The 20,099-nt window shown below is 44.1% G+C and overlaps 1 protein-coding gene across 1 annotated transcript in view; it reads right to left on the bottom strand.

The window, feature by feature from the left end:
- Positions 1-18,071, bottom strand: part of LOC138567580 (stonustoxin subunit alpha-like) — a 320,545-nt gene extending 302,474 nt beyond the window's left edge. The window contains exon 1 of the mRNA XM_069645951.1: positions 17,962-18,071. The gene's annotated coding sequence lies outside the window, so the exon portion shown is untranslated. The remainder of the gene's footprint in view (positions 1-17,961) is intronic.
- Between the last annotated feature and the right edge of the window lie 2,028 nt (positions 18,072-20,099).

Here is a 20,099-nt window from a genome sequence, read left to right on the forward strand (position 1 = left end):
TCTCTCAGGCACCAATGAGGAAGGCGGAGAGTGGCGCACAGTCTTGTGCATCGATCCAACCTCATCACTAAGGGATGTATTTGACGAACAATTGTTCGAGGATACCGAAGTCACAGGTCAGATGGCTTCTGAGATTGGAGTACCTTGCCACATAGCGATAGAGCAAAGGGAAGTACCAAAGATCATGTTCATCATTAGAACTAAATTGCCATATTGGAAAGAGAATTTGGAGAAGGTGCCAGTCCATTTGTGGACCAGCAATCCTCATGATGTGGGGTTGTTAAACAGTGTTGGAGCAGCGCAAATAAAATTGAAACCTGGTGCAATATTGCAACGTGTGAGGAAATACCCCATGCCTAGAGAGGCTGGTGAAGGGATTTATGAGCCCATTATGGCATTGTTGAAGCAAGGCATAATACAGCCTTCTATGTCCCCATGTAATATGGCTATCTATCCTGTAAAGAAAGCGAAGGAGTCTAGTTGGAGGAGGATGGTTCAGGATTTGCGCCCTCCGAATGAAATAATTGAGGCAGAGTTTCCGGTAGTGCCAAATCCTGCTACCATCTGTAACATCCCTACTTGGTCGACCCACTTTACAGTGATTGATCTAAAAAAAATGCATTCTTCTCAGTCCCCTTGCACCTAGATTCTCAGTACCTTACTGCGTTCACGTATTGTGGTCAGAGATTTGAGCACACAAGGTTGCCCCAGGGTTACTGTGAATCTGAGTATCTTCAATAGGGTAGTTCAGATGGATTTGGGGAATTTACATGTGTCCAGTATGTGGACGATCTACTAGTTTATAACATTTCAGAAGAGCAGTGTTGAGGAGATTAAAAACCGCTCCTCACCCGGATTGCGGCGAAAGAGTACCAAGTGGACAAAGAAAAATTGCAATACTGCCAGATAGAGGTCGTATATTTAGGGCAAGTGATATATGTTGCTGGAAAAAAGGTAATGCCTGAGAGAGCCACTGCAGTTAAGAATATTTCCCAGCCAGTTGCAGTGAAACAGATGCAGTAATTTAACTATTGTAGATTATGGATCTTTGACTACTCTAGTTACATGAGGCCCTTACTGCAAGGACTTGGGAGCACTGAAGGTGAAAGGTCCAATTGAATGGTCAGAAGAGATAGTGACTGGTTTTCGCGAACTCAAGGCTGCAATCAGCAATACTCCAGTCTTGGCGACCACGGATTACCAAAAGCCATTTTTTTAATTCTTGCATTCGGATTAGCAGGTGATGACAGCAGTCCTGGCCCAGAAAATATCACTAGGCCATAAACCGTTGACTTACTACAGCAGACTCAGTTATGCAAGGCCAGTTTCTAAGTGAACAAGCTCTAGCATCAGCAGCTTTTGCGATACAAACGTCTTTGACTATTACCATGGGTGTCCCGGTCGGTGACATTGTATGTGGAGTGTGCGGTTTTTGCGATCTTGGAAAAGTCCAAATCGACTCGAACAACACAGAGTCTCTGGGTATAAAGTTATCCTATCAAATGTTTCCATACATCCAGCAATGTGTCACCTAGTCAATCCTGCGACATTTGTAGCCGAACCAGTAGCCGAGCCAGTGAAACCTGATGACATTGTCCATGACAGTTCTTCGACAATTAATCAGGACACTGGTGAGAGGCATACATGTGCGGCCGTTCTGGGCCTTTTGGTTGGGGAATACCAGGTCAGGATGAAGAAACAATTGCCTTCACATTACTCAGCGCAAGCGGTGAAATTAGTGGAACCCAGAGGCACTGGAAATGAATAAGGAAAGGGGAAGGTAGTCACTATTTATTCAGACTCTGCGTATGTAACCTCCACGGTACATTCAGACTTGTCAAGATGGTGCAAGAGGGGGTTTAGGAGATCTACCAGGATTCCCGTCCAGCATGATGTGCCGTTATCCGATTAATCGAAGCATTAATACTGTCAAAGGTGGGAATAGCGTGCTGTGCATACTAACCGGTCTGACCGAATAGCGCTTTATAACGATGCCGCGGACATAGCAGCAAAAGAGGCTGCATATTTACCATTTACAGATCACCAGAAAACGGAAACCATGCCCCAGCAGTTACAGTTGCTAACCCCGTACACTGCAGTCCTTTGCTTTAAATTGTAGAAATGCAGGAAAGAGCACTTAACGATGAGGATCTCTGGGCAAAGAGGGGATGTGCTCTCTCCCCCATGGTTTTGCTGTGGCGACAGGAGCTTATGGGAAAGGTAGTGATGCCTGTAGAGCTGCTGCTTGTGGCACTAGAGCAACTACATTACCCATCGCACAATTCTCAGCGACAAATCGCAGCAGAGCTCCAGGAGGAATGGTTTATACCAAAACCGAATGGTTTATACCAAACCTGTAAGAACTGACAAGTACATTTGTAGAGAACTGTACTGTATGTAAAGAATGTCATCCTGGAAACACAATGAAAACAATAAGAAGAATTTTGCCTCGACCTTCAGGCCCTTTCGGGAGCTCTACATTGATTTTGTGGATATGATACAAAGATGTAATATTTTTCGATTCCATTGTAGTGGTTTGCCCATTTTGCCGATGGCTTGAGGCTGGTCCCTGCTTACACCCTGATGCAGCAACATTTTTGGGGAGAGTTATTTCCACAGTGGGAATTTGAGGTCCTGAAGTCTTATGGGACCCACTTCTTTAATGCCTTGTTTACAGAGATCACCTTGCTCTTGGTAACCAAGCACATGTCGTGTTCGGTGCCACCCTCAGGCTAACAGGATTGTGGAGCGTTTAAATGGAATTCTTAAAGTTTGATTGTCAAAGATTTGCAGTGATCTAAGGAAGAGTTGGGTTTAGTGTTTACCGCTGGCCTGGTTTTACTTGAGAAATCAGCCAGGGAAGGAGCATCATCTCAGTCCTCATGAGATAGTGACGATGTGCAGACTACACACACCGCTTTGGCCTGCATATACAGTATCAGATGCCCACAAGTCAGAAAAGATTCTTAGTGAGGAGTCTAGGGAACACCTTGGGGCTTGTGTCAGACTTGTATCGTCACAGGTTGTGTCCCTCATCAGCAGTCAACAGGAGGAAACGTCCAAGAACCCAAAGATCCAAATCAGTTGCTCCCTGGTTTTCATCTGCCCCTTTGTACGATGCTGGAATGAAAGGAGTTTCCATGGGCCGTACTGCATGAATTTTGCAACTCTGACTGCTGTGAAGGTGGAGGGCAACAAGAGCTGGATTCATTTCAGAGATGTGTGGAGGGATACCACCGCCCCTCCACCAGAACAGGAGCAAGAGCAGGTTCAAAGTTAAGTATGCTCTAAGATTCACAGTTTGTTCCAGTCGGGAAGGGGAGACGAATCAAAGCCAGGCACTGTTCTTATAAATACAAAGAAGACATTTGGACTTTAAATGAATGTTGATTATATGTTTCTCTCACTTTCCTGGTTATTGTGATTAGGCGTGATAGTGTAAATATGAATATTTTCAACTTGTCTAGTGATGGAAGATTTGATGAAGGATTATTTAGATCACAGAGGAATATCGATTACAAACTCATGAAAGATTTCAACAATGTAAATATAGATCAAATAGTGGATACATGTGGCTTTGCAACGGATAATGTTTGGTACAGGAATATGAGGAGGGTGGGGAGAGTTCTGTAGGGTCGTGCTACATTTGCTCTCTCATACCCCACACTCTGGTGTCACTAGACTGTTTATTCCTGATGGGATAGAGTTAACAGAAGCACTGCACCTGGTGTACCTAGCCTTGTGCAGAGCTTCAGGGCAGTTTCAAGGACAATCAGTTACAGCTTCTGTCCTACCTCTTGATGGAGTGTTCGAGCAAAGATCGTAAAGAGCAGGAAAATGTGCGCTGTACACAGAGTCCAGTTGAATTTGGAAGGGTCTATTGTTGTGAATAACTGATGGGAGCAAGGGGTGAAGAGTTGCAGAGCTGCAGTAATGAGGGGATTATCAGAAGAAGGGGTGGCACAGATCAACAAGGACTGGAAATATCTGAAATTGCTCAAGGAGCCAGAGAATCCAGTTAAGATCCTGTTCCTTACATGTTTTACTCTGTTTTTTAAGGGCAATGGTACAGTGTCTGCTGGCACAAATGGGAACTGCAGCCGCACACTTCGCATTGCTGATCTGGCTGGAGGTACATCAGCACCTCAATGTGTTTTGATCTTGCAGACAGTTTTCTTACTGACAATTACCTCCGGCATGGCGAGGTGTCTGTAGTGTCACTACACTGTACATGCCTGTTCTCCTTGTACCCCAGAACCATTTGATACTTGCCAGCCCAACACCTAAAGCCACATCTGTGACCATTTTGTCCCCCATCCACCTTGCATCCCTTGTTTCATCAGACTTGGTCACCCTATTGACTTTGCCTGAACGTGAAGAAGCGGAATCGTTGAATCAGACTAAAAGATCTAATTATATATCTCTCCAGTGTCCACAGAAGCCCTCATGAACATTCCTGAGCAGTATAGATTGTTCAGTCAAACTGAGATGGTCTCAGTTTCTCTTTGGCGCCTGGTGTTCAAGCTATTGCTAATGCGAAGTGGCTTCGGGACACTCACTATGAACTCTTCTGAATCCGCTTTCAGTGCCATAAAGGAAGAACTGCGGGCCTTGAGGCTTATGGCTTTGCAAAACAGATACACCCTTGACCTCCTTACAGCTGTGGAGGGGGGTGTTTGCCAAAAGATAGGGAGTATGTGATGCACCTTCATGCCTCCTAATGATTCAGAAAATGGAACTCTGACAGACAATTTATGCATTGCATAAACTTAGGGTGATCATGGAGAAAAAAAAGCAGGAGTCACAAATGATGCTTGGTTGGACTCTTTTCTCTTGGGTGAGCATAGCTGTGAAGATCCTCATGCTGATTGCCTTTTTTCTTATTATCTTTTGTTCTTGTCAGATGCTCTTACAATGCTGCTTTGCTAAAATACAGAGAGCAGCTGCCATGATGACTGTGAAACTGTCCAAAGCTAGGTCCACTGCCATTTCATATCACATGGGTACTCAGACTGACGTGAATCCATGATTGGTTGGGATTCCAGATACTGTTTTATGTCCTCTACCAAATTGGGATGATTGTATGGAGCAGCAGGTAGATTGAGGAAATGGTGGGGGGACAAGTTGGGATTGTTCAGCAGAGGAGTATGCACATAATGGGACTATCATGAGAGATGTTTGTAGGGTCTTGTTTCCTGACGAAGATGTTTTAAAAGGACAAGGAATTCTCTGGGACTTAAGCAAGGATGCAATCTTGCTGCCTCATTTTTCAACTTGTATTTGTCAGATTTGGACCATGTCTGGAGTAAAAGAAATCTGTTTTCGGTGAAATTTGGCACATTACGTCTGCAATGGCTTGCATTTGCAGATGATATTATTTTTCATCCTATTCCCGCTGGACTGCAAAACAAATTACATCAATTTGTCCCCGAATCCATCTAAAACTGCTACAATGAGATTTTTAAACAAAAAAAAAATAATAAAACCAAAGGTTATCAATGGTATCTGGCGAATACATCAATTCCGCTTATTACAAATATAATTTATTTCGGTTACCAGATCACTGAGACTACCTCGATTAAATCTTGGGTCTCAATGTTAAATTTAAAAAGTCGACCATTGCTCTCCAAGCTAAAAATAATTTATGCAAAATATTGCAAGTTTTCCTTGGTGCCGTTTCTAGATTTCTTTACTCTTAAGATTGAAAGTATCCTTTTGTATTCTTTGGACATTTGTCTTTTGGATTTGAACATCTATTTGAATAGATTGCAAGGTACCATGTTGAAAGCAGCAATGCATTTTCCACTCTCCTTGCCAAATTGTGATATAAGACATGAACTGTGTTTAATCTCACTATCGTCTCGCAGGAAATGGAGACAGCTGTCTAACTATGCAAGAATGTTTACTTCTTCATCCAATTCTTTATATAATGATTTTAAAACAAATTTGCTGTTGAATAATACTCCATCAATTACCAAATTCCATTGTGAAATGCAGGCCATTTTGGTGGACCTAAACATTACAATAGATGATCTGTGCCTGAGACCGGGCTATGCAAAGAAAAAACTCTATGAGTATGATTGGCACAAAACTCCCATTGATATCCAAAAACAAAATGTATTCTGAATACTTCAATTACACCAAAACACGTGTTCCAAGATATCATTACATTGAGTCCTTCCCTTGTAACCGTGTGAGAAAGAGCTTCATGTGGTTTAAATTTAACCTACTTCATACTCGTGAAAGGACCAAACATTGGAACCAAAAAAAAGATGTTATTGTGGATGTAAAATGTCATTCTCATTTATGTCATGAGCCAATAGAATTGCTTAAACATTTAATTTTATACTGCCCACATTTTAAAATTGAGAGAACCAATATTCTGATGAAATTTGTAAGTATAGAATATGAAGATTGTCTTGAGTCTTTATGGACAAGAATAATGTATGGGAATCACAGGCCTCTGATGTATGCCCTAGTTAGATTTTCTGAACATATAGAAAACAAACTAATGCACTATGGCATGTAATGAAGCCCTATTTATTTGCAATTATCTGTATTATTGGTTTTCTTGTTTAACGATATCTCTGTTTTAAGATTTCTTGATTTTTATTAACTCTGATGTTTAATGATTAAGAACAAATGAAATGATTGTGTTATAATATATTTTGTAAAGATTCAACTTTTGTATCAACGACAAATAAAATAAAAATAGGACAAGGAATTAGTGTATTAGTTAATATATTAACTAAAGGGGGGGAATGTTGGGGTGGTTGATTATGGTTTCAATGGGAAAGAAGGGTTCACGTAGCGCGTGCCATATTGGTGGCAGGGGTAGAGGCAATGTTGCGATTTAGTATGCATATAGTGTAGTTAAGGAGAGTGGGATGAGTGTTACTATTAGTGTTATTTTGTTTACAGTTGATACATTTTAGATTTGCATACACGTAGCAACATAATGACAAGTCTGCAGATACAGTACGAATACAATATAGCTGTGTGGTGTGCAATACAGCGCTTAAAGATGGGAAGCGAGGAGATCTATATGCACACAGGAGACAGGAGATTTGTGCATGGGGAAGCCACTGTGAGGGGGTGCAGTAGTCTTCAATATACATGTAGACATGTATACACAGCGGTTTTCAGGGAAATGTGTTTGGGACAGATGGGGAACAAGGGGTGCATGGCGAATGCACAATTAGATGGGGAGGCTGTATACTGCAGGTCCCTCATAGTTGGGGTTTGTGTAGGCCACAGAAACCAGAGGTGGCGAGATAAACACTGCACAACCTGGGAAGCTGGTTGATCGAGGCCAAAGGATTGAGGAAGGCAGCTAAATGCAATCGACAGCTGCTAGAACATCAGATGGTCAGTTGCGGCCAGGCATGGGTTTACAAGTTAGTGCTGTCTGGATAGGAGATATAATCTTCCAGAGAACATGGGGTTTGTTATTCAGTAAAAAGGGAAGTCTGGCTACCTGGTAGGGTTGACTTGGGGTCAGGTTATAAACCCCACCCAAGGGGTGCTTGAGGGCAGAGTTGGCAAATAGTTTATGGGTTTCAATCCGTTTCTGAGAAATGACCAGGATGTGGCCAGAGGCCATGCGTGCTGAAATTGTATATATATGGTCATTATAGATTAGAATGAAACGAGAGATACCAGGGATACCAGCAAGTCTGGGTGAGTACTGGTTTGTTCCTCTTCCTTCTCATGTTGCTGAAGTGTTCTTGTAAAAGCCATGTGCATCACGACCGGGGTTAGAGGTCCCCGACCAGATTGCATTTGTAATAAATGAGTATTGTTGTACGTCAATATGTTACCATGTGATGTCATGACCACCTATGGAAAGATGCCACAAGGGGTGTGCTGTAAATATGAACTAATGCAAATGTATGTAAATGTATCTAATGTGAGCATGGTAAGTGAGGGGGATTACATTTCCTTGTATAGGGTTAACCAATCATGTTTGGGGATGACTTTGTAACAAAATATGTGGGAGTGTGTTAAATGTTACGATAATCTATATAATGTGTAACCTTTGTGTGGTTTGTGGAGAATCTAGTGAGTTTGGTCTCCAAAGAGTAGTCTAGCCCCGCCCGGCAGTTTGTATTCAATGCACCTGCTTTACGGACACGTATGGACTCACTTCTTGAGAGGTCAGCCTATTTTGAGTAAGGAGATCAGAGTTCCACCCCCACACCTGGCAGGAGAGTATACCAGGCAATTAAAAGTGTCTGAATATAAGATGCCCTGGTCAGGAGAGTATAGCAGGCAATTACAAGTGTGTGGGAACAAGTTCTAAGAAAAGGAATATCAGAACTGTGTTGAACGGATGAGAAAAAGTATAGTTCTGGCAAATAAGGAAACCAGGAATTCTGAAGGAAATAGAATTACAAAGCTAAAGAGCTTTACTGGAGGGAGGGGGAGTTCAGAGATACCCCCGAGAAGGGGAAATGGTGCCACTCATTGTAGCAGAAAAGAAGAGCGGGGAGGAAGATAATGGGAGGTACCAAAAGAGGAAAAAACTATGAAACTGACCCGATTTGGCAGCAGAATAACACAGGGAAGCCTGTGATGCCCAAATGAGCTTTAGAACAGCTGCATTTCCCCACCCATGAGTCCAAGGAAATCATAGCTACAGAGCTGAGTGAGAAATGGTACGTTCTGAACATGCATGAGCGAGTGAATTAGTTCATGGGAAATTGTATGGTTTGCAAACAGTTTGTCTGGGCACACTTTAAAAACTTTATGGGGAAAAATACCACAGCCAGAAGGGCCCTTCCGGCACTTGCATTTCGGTTATGTCGACATGCAAGAAAGATGTGCCTCCTGCAGGTATATGATATGGCATGGCGCGATGAGGCGGGGGGGCAACAGAGGGGAGACAGAGACAACGATCCTACTAGGCCCAGTGACATTAAGATCGCGAAAGTGCAGGGGAGGGGGAAAGTACCTAATTGTCGTGGTCCGTCCATTTTCACGTTGGCTTGAGGCAGAGCACTGTGCAAAGAATGATGCAAAATCCACGGCAGAGTTCCCAGTGAGGGAAGCATTCCCAAGATGGGGCGTATGTGAGGAAATAAGGTCAGATAAAGGCCAACACTTCGCCAACGATCTCTTTGAAGAGATAAAACATCTTAGGGATCATTAACAAACTTTGCACAGTTTACCGGCTGCAGGGGAACGAGATTGTGGAGAGAATTAATGGATTACTAAAAGAGCACTTGGCTAAACTAACAATTACTGTCTGCTGAAATTGGCTTTGTTGCCTCCCTCTTGCACTATACGCCCTTCGAAATAACCCTTCTGCGGATCACTTTGCTGACTCCACATGAAATTGTAACAGGGAAGAGAATGCATGCACCTGTCCCTCCTTCTGTTCAATTTCGGCCCTAATGCTAGCTCAGAAATCCTTGGAAATTAAATGAAAGACTATTTAATTGAGATGACCAATGTGCTTCAATATATCTCCCGCCAGGTCCAGCAATCTACAAGTAAGCAAACCAACATTGAAGAGTGTGCACAAGCGCATCAAGCATTTCCACAAACACAGCCTCTTTATCCAGGAGACAAGGTACTTATTCGAAACACAGTGAGAAAGTGGAAGGAGGCTGGGTTTTGTGGTCCTTTTGAAGCAGTCATTTCAATGCCCAGGCAGTGAAAATAAAAGAACGACATGCACGGCTACATCACACGGACGTTTGCCACATCAGGAGGAGAAATAACTCCATCAGCCAAGTTACAGTTAACATTTTGTACTATAATAAGGTGTTACCGAAGACACACAATAGAGATGGAGGATGGACAAGGGAAAAGAAGATAGGGTGTTATTAAAGAGAAAAGTGGGTAAATGTTAAGTGTTGTATTGTTCTGCATCTTTGCCTTCTGTCTATCTTTCCTGGCATTTAGCATGTAAGGATAAATTGGGCCCATCAGCTGGTGGTGATAGGGAGACCCGCACTAAGCGAAATAGAATTAGCCCAATAGAATTCTACAAAATGGTTGGGGAGGCAGTGGATCTGGCCTCAGAAAATGTATAGTATGGGGAAATTAAGAAGGTGGGGCACGGTAGCACCAATGGCACATGCTATGTGTGCTCACTCATCCCACACCTCACAAGAACGCCGACATAATCCTTGCCACAACAGGTGACAGCAGAAGGGGGAGGATGCCTGGTACATATGGCCTGCTGCAGGACTAGGGGTGTGTTCCAGGGGCATACAGTGGAAGTAAAGTGGATTGATGAGGGGAGGAGATGTACAAGTACAACTTTAAAACAGCAAATTCCCACAAACCAGCTTCCTATCCTTTTCACTAAGAGCGAGTGTTCACAGATACCAATGCATCAGGTCATGATGACCCTCTACTCAAAAGAAGGGCGAATAACCATGTAGTTTATCAAAAAATATACATATTTAAATTTTTTCAACAACACATCATTTTTGTACTAAAAACAATTATACAACACCACCATTTGGAATTCATTCCTCTGTTTATATATGACTTGTCTATCTGGACTAGGAATTCATATATCAAAAACCCTTTCTGTACCCCACTAGGGGGTCTGTGTGTTAACCCTCAATGATATTATTTATGCCCTTCCTAATTTTACATGGGCAAGGAGAGTGTGCCAACACCGGGTTCATGTGTTTCTAGGACCAGCATAAATCTAAATTGCTACAGAAATATATATACGGAATCATCCCCAATACATATTCTGCTGGTTCTGTCTTCTGGGCACTTGTATTTTCCAGTGTATCACGTGTAACATTACGTGCTACCAGCCATAGTTCCAATAATTCTAGACATGGCTTCATTCGCCAAAATATTAGGCGGTCTGTACACTACATCCGCCCTCTGCGAGAGGCATTCCTCTCTGTGTCACCAAAATGGCTGTTCTTGCTGTCTGACTTCGGCCTTCAGCCGTGTAATTCGGTTTAGGAGTTTAAGATCTATCTTGGTGTAACTAGCTGTACGCGGGAGACTCCACTTTCCCACTGAGTTCTCACTTTACATGTGCCGGTAGTCCTAATGCCTAGTGCGGGAAACGCGTGGTCGCAATGTACTGTCCGTCAGTGGGTTCACATCAATCGTCTCCAGCGCAATGCACATGTAAAGTGAGAACTCAGTGGGAAAGTGGAGTCTCCCGCGTACAGCTAGTTACACCAAGATAGATCTTGAAAACTCCTAAACCGAATTACACGGCTGAAGGCCGAAGTCAGACAGCAAGAACAGCCATTTTGGTGACACAGAGAGGAATGCCTCTCGCAGAGGGCGGATGTAGTGTACAGACCGCCTAATATTTGGCGAATTAAGCCATGTCTAGAATTATTGGAACTATGGCTGGTAGCACGTAATGTTACACGTGATATACAAGTGCCCTGAAGACAGAACCAGCAGAATATGTATTGGGGATGATTCCGTATATATATTTCTGTAGCAATTTAGATTTATGCTGGTCCTAGAAACACATGAACACGGTGTTGGCACACTCTCCTTGCCCATGTAAAATTAGGAAGGGCATAAATAATATCATTGAGGGTTAACACACAGACCCCCTAGTGGGGCACAGAAAGGGTTTTTGATATATGAATTCCTAGTCCAGATAGACAAGTCATATATAAACAGAGGAATTAATTCCAAATGGTGTTGTTGTATAATTGTTTTTAGTACAAAAATGTTGAGCACAATGTGTTGTTGAAAAAATTAAAATATGTATATTTTTTGATAAACTACATGGTTATTCGCCCTTCTTTTGAGTAGAGGGTCATCATGACCTGATGCATTGGTATCTGTGAACACTCGCTCTTAGTGAAAAGGATAGGAAGCTGGTTTATGGGAATTTGCTGTTTTGATATTTAATTGTCCTCACCCACCCAGCCCCTAAAAAGAGGACTATCTGTAGCTCATAAGGACGGACAAGTACAACTTTATACAGCTAGAAAGTATGGCCTGGGAGGAGAACAGTAAGCACATCATTCTGGAATATGTAACAGGGGCAAACAAGACAAAACAGGTGCCCACTGTCCATAAAAGAAAGAACTGTAAGACCTCGACGGGGTACGATGTGCCATGGTGTTACACCAGACCCTTGATGCAAATCCAGGGTTCAGTGCTGCATAATGGAAAGTGGGAAAGGGGAATGGCACAGTGCCACGTAGAAGTGCTGGTGGGTTCCGAAGAAAATAAATGAGTGATGCAATACATTTTAACAGTTATGTACATGCTTTAACATGGATAAATGAAAACCCACGCCCAGAAAGCCTAAAAACGTTCACACAGTATTCTTTGTGTTTCAGAGCAAATGGAACAGGAATGCTAGTTGCAGGCGGGCGATGGACATTGCAGTGTTGCACAAGGGGACTACAGCTGTAATGGACACCTAGTAGGCTTGCGGAATGAGAGCATGGAACTCACTCCCACATCCGCCTAACTGAGGATTTAACGTCTTTTCCGCAAACTGCTGAAAACCTGGCTCTTCCCCTAAAACCAACCCGTAGGAAACTAACCCAAACATACTAACCGCATCTCAATGACACCAATCCAACAAACTACCTGATGCGAGAAATTGATAGCTAATAACCCCTAATATAAATTAGAAGGACAAACAGAATCAAACGAATAAAGTAGATCAAAGCAGTGAAATGGTTAATAAGAGTAAATCATACGGATACGGTAAAGAGATTTAAACTCCTGAAATGGAAATAATGCATGAGGAGTGAACAAAGTGAAGGGCGTGGATGAAATAGTTAGAATGGATGAAGCAGGTGGAACAGATGAATGCGCCGAGTGGAAGAATGCATGAGTGGAAGAACAGATTACTATATAGTTCGAATGAGTGTGGAAAACGAAGGTGTATGTAGATCGTATGAGAATATAGAATTCATGAACATGTTGAGCAGATGAGTGTAGAGCGGCTGGGTGTGTAGAGCGGACGAGCGTGTAGCGCGGATGAATGCGCAAATACAGAGAAGCGAGTAGAACGCAGGTGTGCGTAAAACAGATGAATGTGCAGAACGGATGAGCGTAAACCGGGATGCGTGTGTAGAACAGATGAGTATGTAGAGCGGATGAGTATGTAGAGCGCATGAGTGTGGATAGCGGATGAGTACGGAGTGCGGAGAGTGTGTAGATCGCTGGAGCAGATGAATGTACAGACTAATGTATAGAGCGGATGAGTGTATAGAACGGATGAGCGTATAGAGCGGAGGAGTGGATAAGTGTATAAAGCGGATGAGTGTATAGAGCGGATGAGGGTATAGAGCGGATGAGGGTACAGAGCGGATGAGGGTACAGAGCGGATGAGGGTACAGAGCGGATGAGGGTACAGAGCGGATGAGGGTACAGAGCGGATGAGTATATAGAGCGGATGAGTGTACAGAGCAGATGATGGTATAGAACAGATGAGTGTAGAGATGAATATATGGAACAAAATATTGCTGTTGAATGCGTGAAAAGCACGAGTGCAGGGAGCAGGTGAGTGCAGGGAGCAGGTGAGTGTAGGGAGCAGGTGAGTGCAGGGAGCAGGTGAGTGCAGGGAGCAGGTGAGTGCAGGGAGCAGGTGAGTGCAGGGAGCAGGTGAGTGCAGGGAGCAGGTGAGTGCAGGGAGCAGGTGAGTGCAGGGAGCAGGTGAGTGCAGGGAGCAGGTGAGTGCAGGGAGCGGATGAGTGCAGGGAGCGGATGAGTGCAGGGAGCGGATGAGTGCAGGGAGCGGATGAGTGCAGGGAGCGGATGAGTGCGGAGAGCGAATGCGCGCGGGGAACTGTTGAGTTCAGGGAGCGGGTGAGTGCGGGGAGCAGGCGATTGCATAGGGTGGGTGATTGCGTAGAGCAAATGAAGGTGTAGTGCATGCAAGGGGATAAAGAGGACAAACGCCTAGAGCGGATGAGTTACACAGACCGGGTGAGTGCATAGAACCGATAAGCATATAGAACGGATGAAAGGGGAATGCATGCAAAGTGTGGGGAACAGATGGACGAGCGGAGCGGGATGGATGTGCAGAGCGAAAGAATGTGTAGAGTGGAGGACTACATAGAACAGACTAGTGGGTAGGGCCGGCAAATATATAGAACAGATGAGTGCATATGAGCGAATGAGTGCTTATGAAAAAAGGGGTAGATAGAGGGGATGAGTGTGTAGAGGGGATGAGTGCGCAGAGGGGGTGAGTGCGCAGAGGGGGTGAGTGCGCAGAGGGGGTGAGTGCGCAGAGGGGGTGAGTGCGTAAAACAGGTGAATGCATAGTACGTGTGAGGGCATAAAGCAGACGAGTGCCTGGAACGAACAAGTGCCTGGAACGAACAAGTGCCTGGAACGAACAAGTGCCTGGAGCGAACAAGTGCCTGGAGCGAACAAGTGCCTGGAGCGAATGGACATGTTGCGTAGAGTGGACGAGTACGTAGAACGAACAAGCACAGATTGCATCCAGTACTGACGAGTGCGTAGAATGGATGAGCACGTAGAGCTACTGAGTGCATAGACCATGGGGCAAACAGGAGTGCATGCGTGGGGCAGACAAGAGTGCATGCGTGGGGCAGACAAGAGCGCCTGCGTGGAGCAGACAAGAGTGCATGCCTGGGGCAGACTGGAGTACGCAGGGCAGACTGGAGCGCGCGGGACGGACTGGAGCACGCAGGGCGGGCTGGAATGCATGAGTGCATGGAGCGGACCGGAGTGTGTGGAGCAGACTGGGGTGCACGGAGAGGATAGGAGTGCACGGAACGGACTGGAGCGCATGGTTTGGAATGCAGAGAACGTTTCAAAGAGCATATAACCCATCATATCATACCACCATGCTTACTCTCTCCTTTACATCACCACTCAACTAGAACACAGAGATACTATGACACCATTCGGTATAACTGTTCTCATACCAACATCCGCCGTACACTCCACATCATTCTAAGTAAACACTGCTGGTAACACACACCCCAGCCAGGTGTTCTCCTCAGGCCTAACGCAGCCAGATCCGGTCCGGATAAATCCTGCCAGAACGAACACATACTCCTGATCTCTCAATCACCACACCTACCGCTAAGAAGCCGCTATTACACGAATACCCACCAGCTGCATACATACCCGGTGCTCACACGCACCTTTTGACTCTCTCTACTCTCTCTACTGATCTGAACTTCGGTTCCCAAGGGCGTTCAACCTACCAGCGCCTTCAGACCATACCAATCGTATATAAGGCGCTATATAAATGCAAAATAAAATAACATAACATATGCCCAGCTACCACCAGACTGGAAGGGGGTTTGCTCCTTGGGGTACAAGCTGCAGCCAATGCAAAATGGTTGCAGATCACACGCTACAAACTGCTTCAACTGGCAAATGCAACCAAAAAGGGACTGGGTGCGTGAAGAACTAAGGGCTCTACGATTGATGACCAACATCGTTTAATTCGGGATTTAATGACAGCGAGGGAGGGGTGTGCCATACGATAGGGAACACACGCTGTACCACAATTCCCGCAAATGATGCCGCAAATGGGACTAACAGACGCAGTAGAGGCAATAAAACAATACATCAGAGAATGGTAAAAGAAAAATAAGACACTTCATCGGCAACCTGGCTGGAGTCATTATTCACTTAGGCACCCAAATGGCTTGTATCAGCATTTAAGATAGTATCCCTGTGCTTGTCACCATCCTCACCACCTACATTGGTCGTCTAATCATCCATTGGTGTAAGTGCCGCCAGCATATGAACACTTGCCTAATGGCATTACAGGAAACTGATCTTGAGGAGGTTAGGTGAGAAAACCCCAGTATGAAAGAAAGAGAATGAAGGAGAAATATTTTTTATAGCTCCTCCACTAGACTTGGAAAATTACGAAGCATTATGGGGAGAGAGTTTACCTGATAGAACAAAGCTACTGATTTTCGGGAGAATATTTAGATGGGTATGAGGAAGAAGGGGACATGACCAGGGTAACTAGGGTGTGGGTGTGCAAAGAAAAGAAGAAGGGATGAGAGGGGTAACTGATTTTCGGGAGAATATTTAGATGGGTATGAGGAAGAAGGGGACATGACCAGGGTAACTAGGGTGTGGGTGTGCAAAGAAAAGAAGAAGGGATGAGAGGGGTAGGAGTATCGACCGAACAATCGATCGAAGGGGGGGGTGTGTTAAGGAGCCAATTCAGTGCCAGAATGGGGACGCACCCATTAACTCTGAGAGTAAAGAAGGGGGCAGTGGGGGTAGCTACACATCAAATGACATGGGTATTCTAAGCCGCAGGTGCCCTGTACAAAGGGCTTTACCTGGAACGTTAGGGGGTGCATGGGGTGCACCCACAGTCCAAGAAACTGTCCTATGATTAGCTAAAGAAGAGGGAAGGACAAAAATAGCACCATCATAAACACATAGTGGGAAATCCCTCAGGTGGGGCGGAGCTGGGAAACCTCGATCTGAACCACATGACAAATACGACAGGGATCTGCAAAGGGGGCGGGGTTCAAGGTGCTCATTATAGAACTGGATGATGTAATTACAGGGCGGTCAGCCAAACTAGCCATCCTACATGGTATGGGGAGGTGGCTCTATGCCAGTTTACTGGTCGCATGACCGCCGAAGCCCATCGGCAGGCACCTGTGAGAAAGGAAGACTGGACGGAGTGGCGTTCCTGGGTTGACCAAAGAGACGCTAAATTCTTGAGCTCTACGGAGGTGGCCAGCCTCCAAAGTATCTACTACAGAGTTCGTAAAGGTCATTATTCAACAGGTATCGTGTGAATGTCCCCTTTCCCACCAGCTGCAGGGTGTCTCGTGTTCAGTTCTCAATGGTGCTGACCAATGGCAGTGTATTGAAGTTCCGGCTGTCAGCACAAATGTTGCGTTAGTAATAACAAATTGTTCCGGGGTGGGATGTGAATAAATGTGGTACCACATGGGGAGGCATTGTAATGGGAAACTGTTAAAACAGTTTGTTTCAATTACGCTTCAGTAATTGAACGTAATCTTTGAGCAGGTGATGCCTACAAACCAATGAAATCCCTGGGAAACATAGAAAAGTAAAATAAAAATCTCCAACTTGGAAATGTTGATGGATTTTCGACCATTGTATTTCTTGGTATAAAATTACTGTTTGTATTCCATTAAGATGTCAGCCTTTCAATCAGAGCTTATCCACTGTTCTGTTTGATTTGTGCTCACCCAAACGGCGTTGCTTCTTGCCCGGTGTTTGCTCTACTTTTTGAGTACATGGTTTTTATTATGCTCCAATTGGTGGACCCGTGATTACATTTTTTTAAATGTCCCATCCCTGTCTAGAAATCTATCTACAGATTGACCCCTTCTACCTAGACAATTCCAGTAGTGTCTTTAGCAACTGTTCTTCTTGCTCGTTGTGCTCCCAGGAACTACCCAGCCTAACATTTCTCTGTCAACCAGCTGCTCATTTCCACTCCTGATAAACTTCCCCTGGAACCAATACCCTCAGAAATCTATAGCATTGTTACATTCAAGGAATAAAATAATGTCACAAAGAACACGTCCACTCCCTGAAAAGGACACCCCTGCTTTCATGTGGTAGCCTCGCCTGATTCCCTACTTCCGTTGGTTTGTCACTGCAAAACTAGTATAGAACAACATTAAATAATGCTTAATAAGGCACTCATTGGTTTCTAGTGTACCAATGTGTCTCCTTCCCATGTTACCAGTATTTATAAACCCACCTCTTTAAAGCACCAACATATGAGAATTCTCTGTTTATGTGTCTGTATTGTTGCTATTGTAGGTTTTCTGGGAGAAGTACTAACCTCTGTATCTAATAGATTCAAATACATTAAAAGCTAGAGGACTCCTGCATGAAGTGCTCTCCAATGTATTTAACCTAACAGACTTTTTCCAGGCATCCTGATACTTGAAATGACCCTCTTTCTGATTTATTGAATGACTACAGCTGAATATGCAACCTAGGCAATGACCATTAGTTCAACCTATATGTATTCTTCTTGTTACTCACTTGTGCTGGTCACTTCTGAAATTCCATTCCCTTCTCGATCCTGTTTTTTTTCACTACCGGTTTCATCCAACTTGCAAGACCAACTTACAGGAATGGAGATTGGTGGACCTGCAGGTGCAAAATGAAGAGGCGTTACAGCTCCGCATGACATGGAGACGTTTTTAATCTTGGGAAGCTACGGTCACAGGGACCCACATCACACATAGTCACTCTGTAAGAAATGCATTCCAATGCACAGGAGATTTAAATTTCGCATTCAAGATACTCTATATTGATAGCTGTTCCTCCTTCACAACTTGTTGGGAAGTATGTTCCTACAGCAGGCCATGTGAGAAATGTTTCTATAAAACCACAGAATTTTAAAATATAGAAACCTACCCACCTCTGTGCATCGATTTTTCCACATTCCAGAAATCTCCCACCTCCCAATATATGGTCATGCAGCTCAGGCATCAATATGATAACACTAGCCTATAAATAAGGGTATGTAAGGATGTCAGTTGTAAAGCAAGGAGAACAACTGTACACACAGATGCTCTCAAAACTTCCCAACTTGTTAGGACAGATTATACTGTAAATACTATGGAGTGGTGACCGCATATGCCAACAGGTTGGATGCCAAGTAGAACTTCTGGACCACAAACTCATACACTTGAATGGGTCATAAGCGCCGGACAAATAAACAAATCAAAAACACCATGGCCAGAGTAGCCGTGCAGTGAGCAACAATTGCAAATGGCTTGGGGAGTAGCCTATATTAGCTACACTATGAATGTCTAATGGATGTTCATTTGTTTCTATTGGTAGCAGTGAAGAAATACGGATAACTTTGATCACTAGGGGCAAGTAGCTACCATGACAAGCAGCCACTTAATACATAAACACACAATGCAGCAAACATGCGTTAGGATAGCAGAAGCTCAATAAATATATACGAAAATGAGTTCTGAGCAGTGGTCCTCCACCACATGATCGGAACAGTGATAATTTATTCCTGACTCAACGAGACTGCACACTTGTTATTTCCTTGGTGCAGCCAGACACAGGGACAACACCAAGGCCATAAACAAATTGGCAGATAAAGGTCTCAGGCCTGGGGATGGAAAGGGAGTAAACAACTGAATGATAGTCTATTCATCTCTCCTTCCTCACCATGCACCCTGGCATCCCATTAAAGGGCCCAATTAAGATTTTGATTATAAGATTACAATTGAGAATGCTTTTTGTATCTTTCCAGGTCGTTCATGTTTGAATAATGCTGGGTGTTCTTGTGCTCTTGTAGTTACTGGATTCTCTTTTGAGTGTGTTTTGTTATTGATTATCGATTGGGACCACCTTAACACTTTGAGGCATTGCTGAGATACCCAGTGTCTAGCAGAGGGTCGAGGACTCCTTGCTGCGTGTCCCGTGGACAGCAGAGTCCGCCTGCAGGGAGTGTTTTGAGTGTGCACTTAAGAGGTTGTCAGGAACTCGTTTTCCTGCCCAGTGTCTCAGGAGGCATGCTGGGTGCAGTGGGCAGAGCAAGCAGATAGATAGAGCAGGCTCACCGCCGATGGATCTCAGGGGATCCTAGGATTGAGAGTCTAACTTTGCACGAAGATACCTGCAGGGAGGGGAGAGATGGTGTTTTAAAGTTGAAAAACGAATATTGGAGATAAAAAGAGAAGATCCTTCCGATCCAACAGTAGTTGGGGAAGATCACACGGTAGGGCGTAAAGCCCAACCTACCTCAGGGGCAGTATAAAAAGAGATAAAGAGGAGAGGCCACATATAAAGGGAAGACAATTGTAATAGAGTTTGTTTTATGTTATTTGCCGCATTGTTTTTGTATATAATAGCGACGGTACAGGTGTTGTGTGTGTTGCTAGCATAGCAGTTAGGTTTGTTTGGAGGTAAGTATGGAGTAGATTGAGATTGTGCATTGTTGGTGTGATGTGCATGGTTGGTGTGATTGAGGATTTTTGTTGTGACGTGGTTCAGAAGGGACACGTCATTGTGTTAACATTGTAAGGAAATAAAGGGCAGCGGTGTGAACAAGGGAAGGAGGTGAGAGTGTACTGGAGTGGTGATTGCTGATTTATTTTTATGGTAAGCTGAATTATTTATATTGTTATAATGCCAGACACTCCCATCGCTAC

This window comes from Ambystoma mexicanum, chromosome 2p (genome assembly GCF_040938575.1).
Source record: "Ambystoma mexicanum isolate Mex_15411 chromosome 2p, UKY_AmexF1_1, whole genome shotgun sequence".
Classification (NCBI taxonomy): Eukaryota; Metazoa; Chordata; class Amphibia; order Caudata; family Ambystomatidae; genus Ambystoma; species Ambystoma mexicanum.